The 9,406-nt window shown below is 38.6% G+C and overlaps 1 non-coding gene across 1 annotated transcript; it reads left to right on the forward strand.

The window, feature by feature from the left end:
• Positions 1 to 439: 439 nt before the first annotated feature.
• Positions 440 to 569, forward strand: LOC122727119. Its single transcript, XR_006353073.1, has one exon. It is a non-coding gene; the product is annotated as a small nucleolar RNA SNORA19 (small nucleolar RNA).
• Positions 570 to 9,406: the final 8,837 nt, after the last annotated feature.

The raw sequence follows: 9,406 nt of genomic DNA on the forward strand, positions 1-9,406 counted from the left end.
TTGGGTGATCCCTAAAATTTGTAGAACTCAAGCAATTTGTGGCACAGTGCAGCACCCAATACAGTTGCAAGAATATATACAATACAGGGAAATACAAACACAAGAGCTATGTGGAGCATCATAGGTAGAGCAATAAACTTAGAGTCATGAGTTCAAATCTTGCCTCAGATGCTTAATAATTGTGTGACCCTGGGCAAATCACTTAACCTCTTCAGACTCAGTTTCCACATATATAAAGTTAGGAGGACCCTTCCAAATCTAAATCTATGATTGTATTCCCCTGGTAACCATGGACATACAAGGGAAGGCTCTCAAGAACACCAAGCTCCTCCTATCTCCAAGACGTATTGCTATATCACAAGGAGATCTCAACTGGCTTTTTGGAACACAATTTTATAAACACACTACATTAAGTGTCAGTTTAAGAAATACTTGACCTGTGCACATTTCATTGACCTGCTTTCATTGTATTGTGAGCAGTGTTATTTCTGATGTGCTATATAATTTATAGAAGGTTAATTAGCAGCATAACTTGGAATAGTACTGCTGCCAGTCTCCTTCAAACAAATTTTAAAAAAAAGAAATACTTGACCTTATCCAGGGGTCTCCTTGTTTAGATATGCTGCCTACATATAGTCTTACAGTGGGAGAGAGGCAAAGACTCCCATGAAGATTCTTGACCACAGATGCTGCCTTCTTACTCCCAAAGCTCCACTGTCCTGCTCTCCAGATTATGGAAATGCCAGGGAATATACTATTCCAGACACATAGGCATTTTTGCATCAATTTAGATTCTCTAGTAAATAGCCTAAAGATTTCATTTCAATTCCTACTTGAATTCATTATTTGACGACTGAGTATTTTCCTCAAATCCAAGTATATTGTGCTGAATTTAAAGTCATTACATACTCCATCTCAGCTATTATAGCAAACACAGCCTTTTTAGTTCATCACATTGGGAAGGAGGTAAGAACTGCAGGTCTAGCAAAGACCCAGATACTGCAGAATGAGATCATGAAATGCACACTTCATTGCCATTGAAAATTCTACCAATGATCCACTCTTACTGAAATAACTTCTTGGGCAGTATTATTCAGTAATAGGGAATACGTATTGCACTCAACCCTCCAAAAAGAGATCTCAAAGATCATTTAGTCTAATATACTCTTTTTTTGTTTTTGTTTTTGTTTTTGTTTTTAGTGAGGCAGTTGGGGTTAAGTGACTTGCCCAGGGTCACACAGCTAGTAAGTGTTAAGTGTCTGAGGCCGGATTTGAACTCAGGTACTCCTGACTCCAGGGCCGGTGCTCTATCCACTGTGCCACCTAGCTGCCCCTTTAATATACTCTTAAACTAAAATTCCTTCTACAAAATATGTGACAAATGATCATCCAGCCTTTTTCTGAAAACCTCCCAAGGGGTACAACCCACTCACTACCTTCTAAGAAATTTCATCCCACTTTTGGAAAGCTTCAATTGTCAGGCTGTTTTTCCATATAACAGCTACATTTCCCACTGAAATTTCCACCTCTTGTTCCTCATTCTGCTCTATGGGACCAGAAAAAAACAAAAACAAAACAAAACTCATTTCTCTTCCACATACCAACCCTTCAAATACTTAAAATAAGCCTTTTTGTCCTCATAAGTATCCTTTTCTCCAGGTTAAAAATCCTTAGTTTATTCAACAGATTGATCCTTAGAAGGCATGAGTATTAGTTCCAGCTCTCCCATTAATGAGCTGCATAACATTCTGCAAGTTACAACATTTAAATCAATAAGCATTTATTAAATGCCAAATATTTACTAGGCTTAAAATGAAATCATATTTGTAGGACACAATTACCCCCAAAAAAGCCATAAAACAATCCCTGGATCAGCAAAACCCACAAAAAGATGGATGGAGATTATTTTCCTGCCAAACACAGCTTAGAGGAGGCTGTTCTGGGCTGTAAGAAGAGTCCAACCCCATGATGGCACTGATACAGTCCCCAGACAGGCTGTGCCAAAGAAACTTACCCCAGAGCTTATGAATCAGATGCAGCACCAGCATCTTCTGGAACTAAGCTTATGGTTGGGTGAAAGGGTTGAATGGCTGGCTGGGGCGGGGTTGGGGGAGATACAGGGTTGTCTGAGGGACCTAAGGAGGAATTAGGTTATCCCACCCCAGCAGGGAACCAGGAAGAAATCTTGAGCAATGGGAGGCCCAGGTCAGGGAGGGGCACAGGCTCCTTGGAGCTAAGAACCGTGACACAAAAAGTATTTCTGGCTGGTTAATTAGCAAGATGTCTTGAGGTTATCTTTGGACCAGAGAACAGGCCAGGCAAGACAAAAACCTGCCCTTCCTCAAACCAAAACACCTGGGACCCTCTGAAGCTTGGGACAGTGTAGCTTGGAAGTAGGGCCCCACTGTAAGAGGGAGTTAAAAGTCAAGTAAAAGATGGCAAGATGAGTAAGCAAAGAAAGTTGGGAACTATAGAATGTTTCTTTAGCAACAAGGAAGATTTAGGTACACCCTCAGAAGAGGATAACTACCTCAGGGCCCCTGCATCCAAAGCTTCCAAAAAAAATATGAATTGGGTCTTAAGCCATAGAAGAACTCAAAAGGGATTTTGAAGAGCAAGTAGGAGAGATAGAAGGAAGATTTAAAGAGGTGGAGGAAAGAATGTTAAGAGAAATGAGAGCAATGCCGGAGAGTCATGAGAAAAAAGTCAACAGCTTGAAAAGCCAAATGGAAAAAGAGAGACAAAAGCTCTCTGAAGAAAATAATTGCCTAAGAATTAGGATTTAATAAATGGAAGCTAGTTACTTTATGAGAAACCAAGACTCAGTAAAGCAAATCCAAATGAATAAAAAATAGAGGGCAATATGAAATATCTCTTTGGAAAAACAACTGACCTGGAAAATAGATCCAGGAGAGATAATTTGAAAATCATTGGACTACCTAAAAACGATCATCAAAATAAGAATTTAGACAGAATCTTCCAAGAGATTGTCAGGCAAAATTGCCCTGATATTCTAGAAGCAGAAGGCAAAATAGAAATTGAAAGAATCCACTGATCACCTCCTGAAAGAGATTCCAAAAGGAAAACCTCCAGGAATATTATAGCCAAATTCCAGTGTTCCCAGGTCAAGGGGAAAATATTGCAAACAGATAGAAAAAAGGAATTCAAATACTGTGGAGCTACAGTAAGGATAACACAAGATCTAGAAGCATCTACATTAAAGGACCAGAGGGCATGGGACATGATATTCCAGAGGGCAAAGGAACTGGGACTACAGCAAGAAATCACCTATCCAGCAAAAGTGAGTGTAATCTTTCAAGGGAAACAAATAGGACTTCAATGAAAAAGAGGACTTTTAGGCATTTGTGATGTAAAGACCTGAACGAAATAGAAAAGTTGACTTTCAAATACAAGATCCTAGAGAAGCATAAAAAGGTAAACAGGAAAAAGAAATCATGAGGGATATTAAAAGATTAAACTGTTTACATTCCTACATGGGAAGAAAATACTTTGAATGCATAAGAACTTTCTCAGTATTAGGGCAGCTGAAAGGAATACACTTAGATAGAGGACACAGGTCTGAACTGAATATGAAGGGATGCTATCTGTAAAGCATTTTTTTGTTAATCCTTGTTTTTTGTGGGGCAGGCAGAGTGGGGTGGCTTATGCCTGGGGCCAGATTTGTGCTCAGGGCCTCCTGGGTCCAGGGCTGGTGCTTTGTCCACTGTGCCCCCTAGCTAACCCATGATGACATCTTTAAAATAAAGTTAAGGAATAAAAGGAATGCACTGGAAGAAAGGGAAAGGGAGAGGTGGACTAGGGAAAAATTGCTCACATAAAAGAAACAGAAAAAGCTTATGGAAGTGAAGGGAAGAAGGGGAAAGTGTGGGAGAGAGAACCTTACTATCATCAGAATTGGCTCAAAGAGGGAATAACATACATATGCAAGTGGGTATAGCAATATATTTTAGCCCTGAGGGAAAGTGGGAGGGGAAGGAGATAAGGGGGGGAGGGAGGGGAAGGAAGGGCAGATTAGGGGAAGGAGCAGTAAAAAGTAAAACACTTTCCAGGAAGGTGAAGATTTTCTGCACAACTGCACATGTATGACTTATATTGAATTGCTTGATTTCGTAGGGAGGACTGAGGAGGGAGGAAGAACATTTAGAACACAGAATTAGCTCAAAGACTTTAATCTCATCAGAGTGGGCTCAAGGAGGGAATAACATAAACACTCAATTGGGAGGAGTAATCTAACCCTGCAGGAAAGTAGATGGGGAAGTGCATAAGGAGGGAAGGGTGAAAGAAAGGGGGCAGAGTGGCAGAGGGGGTAGTCAGAAGCAAAACACTTCTGAGGAAGGATAGGGTAAAATAATATAGAAAATAGAGTGAATATCAAGGGAAGGGAATAGAATGGAAGGAAATAGTTATGATGATTGACTATAATGGCAAAATGTATGGTACCTACTTTGCTAGGCTATTGTGAAGAAAATTCTTTGTCAAATTTTAGGTACTATATAAAAGTTATGATGAACAGGGTACTATTAGAAAAACCTGGAAAGACGTACATAAACTGAAGCAGAGTGAAATGTACCATATACAAAAGAACGGCAATAGTGTTAGATGATCTGCTGGAAATGGTGTGGTTATTTTCAGCAATGCAGTCATCCAATATAACTCTGAAGGACTTATGAAAATTGCAATCCATCGACAGAGAAAGAACTGATGGTATCTGAAAACAGATTGAAGCATAATTTTTTTATAGTTCCTTAATCTGAAGTTTTGTTATTGTTTGTTTTCTCTCACAAACTGGCTAATGTGGAAATGTTTTCCATGACTACTCATGTATAACTTATATTGAATTGCTTGAGTTCTTGGGGGTAAAGGGTAGGAAGGGAGAGAGGAAGAGAAGTTGGAACACAAAGTTTTAAAAAAATGATGTCAAAATTTGTTTTTACATGTAATTTGGAAAATAAAATTCTAAACAGAAAAAAAAAGAAATGATATTTGTAAAATGCTTAGTACAGTGCCTAGTAAATAAATAGTAGTTACTTAATAAGTACTTACTTCTCTTCTACTGATTGACAAATTAACTGACTTGATCTAGGTCAAAGCTTCTTAAACTCTGGGTTGCAACCCCCATATGGAGTCATGTAACTGAAAGTGGGGGTCATGAAAAAATTGGCAACTGTAAAAGGTTATGTATACCTATTTTATATATCTGTATACCCGGGGCTGCATAAACATTTCTTGGGCCAAAAAGGGGTTGCGAGTAGAAAAAGTTTAAGAAGCCCTAATAGAGCCCAGGAGAAAGATTTGAATCAGGTTTTCCTGATTCCAAAACTAGACAGTTATCTTCTACACTGGTGTCACTAATGAAGTTACAGACATAGACATAATAACTTAGAATGTCTTGTGTTTTTGTCAGTTTTGTTATTGCAGTTTAAATGCTCGCTTTTCTCAATTTCTTTCCTCATACTTTTACTTTTATGTTCAAATATGCGTACTTGTCAATGGAAGTCAAAATACAATTTGTACTTCAAAGACATTACAAATATGAATAATCCAATAAAGAGAATGATCTATCTGAAGTGATATAGAATGAGGAAAGCAGAAAGAAAATAATTGACTATAACTATGGAAATAAATAAAATGGTTAACTGCAACATATTAAAAAAGTCCAGAAAGGATCATAGAAACAGACAGGATGATTTTGTTGTTGGCTTGTTTGAATTAATATATGTTTAAAATTACAAATAACAGATATTTATAGCTATATGTGTTACTAACACATTTTTGTTTTCCTTTTATGGTCTTTCTTTCACCCTTTTTCATATATATAAGATGTGTGTTGCCCATGTAGGTTATATGTTTACATAGTTTTACTCTCTTCCACCCAGCTGTCTTCATTCTTTTTTTCCCTTTTTGTTGGGTGGGGGGCCTGCAGGGTAATGAGGGTTAAGTGACTTGCCCAAGGTCACACAGCTAGTAAGTGTCAAACACAGCTAGTAAATGTCAACACCCATCTATCTTCAAGGATTACTTAACATGGAGCTGGCCATTCTGCTCTCTACAGTGAAGGGCTCCCAGGCTTCAGTGATATCTATCCAATTGTAAATATTGGAAGCAAAGGAAATCATTTTTAGGTAGAAGACACTAAAATCATCCACTGCCAGTCATCCTGATATTTGTCTTGCCAGTAGACTTTGATGACACTAGTAAGGAGAGTGAGGCTGATGACTCTGCCTCCTTCAAATCCAATTCCCAAATAAATCAAGACATCGCTCTTGTGATGTCATTGGTCCTCTTAGAAAATGAAGAACAAATAACAGACAACCAGGTATTACCCCAGGTCTTGGGACGTTGCCATGTGAATGCTGAACTTAGTGTAGACATCTGGTCAACTTGAACCCAACTATAGCTCCAAGTTCCCAAGCACAAAAGATTCACCAGCCTTAGCTTTCTTAGGAGATGGGATTAGATGGATGTGGTATCACACGCTGCTTAGCTCTATATTCTCCCATTCTATGAAATGGTTCTCTTGGCAGATTCTGAGCCTCTCCTTAGAGTTTATATGGATCTCATTTACTCTTAAGCTATTTGCAAACTTTAAACCTTGAGTCGTGATTAAAAAAACTAAAAACTTCTCTCTTAATATATGTCATAGTCTCCTACGGTAATTTCAAGGAGTTTCACAATTGATGTTTCTCTTGCAATTGTTTAAATCACGTTTGGTTCTTATAAAAACAGAAATGATGATTTTGGAAATCATATGCATTGCTTATCTGACTTGTCAGACTTTCAAATAAGAGGCATCTTAATTACACAGACAAAATAAAACAAACAAAAAAAGGTCTTAAGCACAAGATAAAGTTAATTTTCACCCTTCCCCCTCTTCTTATCTCTTTAGGGTAAGTTATTTTTCTTTCTTTTCCTACCTGCCCACACAGCTTTCCTCAAGTTCTTAGAGCTTCTTTCACAACATCGTGCCTTTAGGATTTTGGTAAAAGACTTCAGCTAATGGGCAACGTTAAAAATACATTTCCCCCTGTATCTTGGGCTGGCTTCCATTCTGAAGTTAGAAGCTTGCTGTCTTACTGTTAGCAATTCCCAGTAGGGGGAATAATTTCTTCCAAAGTCAATTCCCAGTCTGGTTTATGAGCCTCACAGACCTGTTAGCTGTGTCTGTCACCCATCTCTCCATTTAGGGGACTCTCGGTTCATTTTGCCAAGTTAAATATTTTGTTAGGTTAAAGATCAACTTCTTAAAACTACATATCATCCAAAAGAAATGAAATCACATCAGCCAAGACCTGCAAATCTTTTCATTATGGCTTGTCTGGAATGGTGATTGTTTTTAACTGAACTTGACTGAGAGTGGGTATTAAGTGCTACAAAATTAGGGGTTTCAACAAGATGTTAAGGGGTTTCCCTAGAGCAGGGTTCTTAATCTCTTTTGTATCATGGAGTCCTTTACAATCCAGTGAAGCCTATCAACCCTTTCTCATTGTTACATTTTTAAATAATTGAAGAAAATTCAAAATTTCAGTTAAATATTAGTGAATTTTTAAAAGTTCCCATTCAATTTCATAGACCCTGTGAAAATCTATCACCAGACTCTTTGGGATATCATGGACCTCAGATTAAGAACTCCTGCCTTAAAGAAAGGAAAATCTAGAGTCCTTGAAAACATAAAAACAATGTGGCATAGAGAGAAGAGTGCTGCACTCAGATTTGTATATTGCTTTAAGATTTTAAAAGGCAGCTTGGTGGCCTAGTGTATTGAATGTTGGCCTTGCTGTCTAGAAGACCTGAGTTCAAATACTGCTTCAATCACTTATTAGCTGGGTGACAGGGCAAATCGCTTAACAATTCTCAGGCTCATTTGCATCATCTACAAAATGAAGATAATAATAGAATCTGCCTCAGAGGTTCCTTGTGAGGATCAAACTAGATAACACATAAAGCTCTTTGAAAACCTTAAAGCCTATATAAATGTTCATGTAAATAGGGTCTGGTGCACTCAATCAGTTTGCTCAACTGATGCAAACTCCATGAAGAGGACCCTAGGGAGCTTGATTCTGGGAGAATCATGATGGCATATAAAGGAAGTGTTTTGGGGAAACTGTAAAGCATGTGTAGACATTCTATACCTGGTTTTGGTCAGCTAACCATGTGGTCAAGGGGAGACATTTACAAAAGCTTGTCAATATCAGCCACTACCTCTTTTGAGGATAGAATTATTTTTTACCCTCTCCCCTCTTATCTCTGTAAGGTAAGCTGTTTCCTTCTTTTCCTCCCCGCCCACACTTTCTGCTCTAGTTATCATTAATTATTATTAATGCTAAAAAGTACTTTGTAAACAATACTATAATGTAATCAATTAATCAACTACTGGGCAGCTAGGTGGCACAGTGGATAGAATTCTGGGCTTTGAATTAAGAAGATCTGAATTCAAATGTGGCCTCAGATACTTAGTAGCCATGTGACCCTGGGCAAGTCACTTATCCCTGCTTGCCTCATTTTCCTCATCTGTAAAATGAGTTTAAGAAGGAAATGGTAAATCACTCCAGTTTCTTTGCCAAGAAAATCCCAAATAGGGTCCAACTTATGAAGAATTGGACACAGCTGAAAAGACTGAACAACAACAAAACAAAAATCAACTAGTACTTATTGAGTACTTACTATGTGCCAGACATGTGCTGATGGTTGTTGTTGTTGTTATTCTGTCCTTCAGTCAAGTCTAACTCTATGTGACCCCATGGACTTTGTCCATGAGCTTTTCTTCTTTTCTTTCTTCCTTCCTTCCTTCCTTCCTTCCTTCCTTCCTTCCTTCCTTCCTTCCTTCCTTCCTTCCTTCCTTCCTTCCTTCCTTCCTTCCTTCCTTCCTTCCTTCCTTCCTTCCTTCCTTTCTTTCTTTCTTTCTTTCTTTCTTTCTTTGTTTATTTATTGGTGCTGGGCAATGAGGGATAAGTGACTTGCCAGAGTCACACAGCTAATAAGTGTCAAGTGTTTGAAGCTGGATTTGAACTCAGGTCCTCTTGAATCCAGGGCCAGTGCTTTATCCACTGTGCCACCTAGCTGCCCCTTCTGTGAGATTTTCTTTTTTCTTTTTTTTTAAAGTGAGGCAATTGGGGTTAAGTGACTTGCCCAGGGTCACGCAGCTAGTAAGTGTTAAGTGTCTGAGGCCAGATTTGAACTCAGGTACTCCTGACTCTAGGGCCGGTGCTCTATCCACTGTGCCACCTAGCTGCCCTGAGGTTTTCTTAACAAAGATATTAGAGTGGTTTTGCCATTTCCTTCTGCAACTTATACAGATGAGGAAACTGAGGCAAACAGGGTTAAGTGACTTGCCCAGTGACAGACAGTTAGAAAATGTATGAGGCCAGATTTGAATTCAGGAAGATGA

This window comes from Dromiciops gliroides, chromosome 4 (genome assembly GCF_019393635.1).
Source record: "Dromiciops gliroides isolate mDroGli1 chromosome 4, mDroGli1.pri, whole genome shotgun sequence".
Lineage (NCBI taxonomy): Eukaryota > Metazoa > Chordata > Mammalia > Microbiotheria > Microbiotheriidae > Dromiciops > Dromiciops gliroides.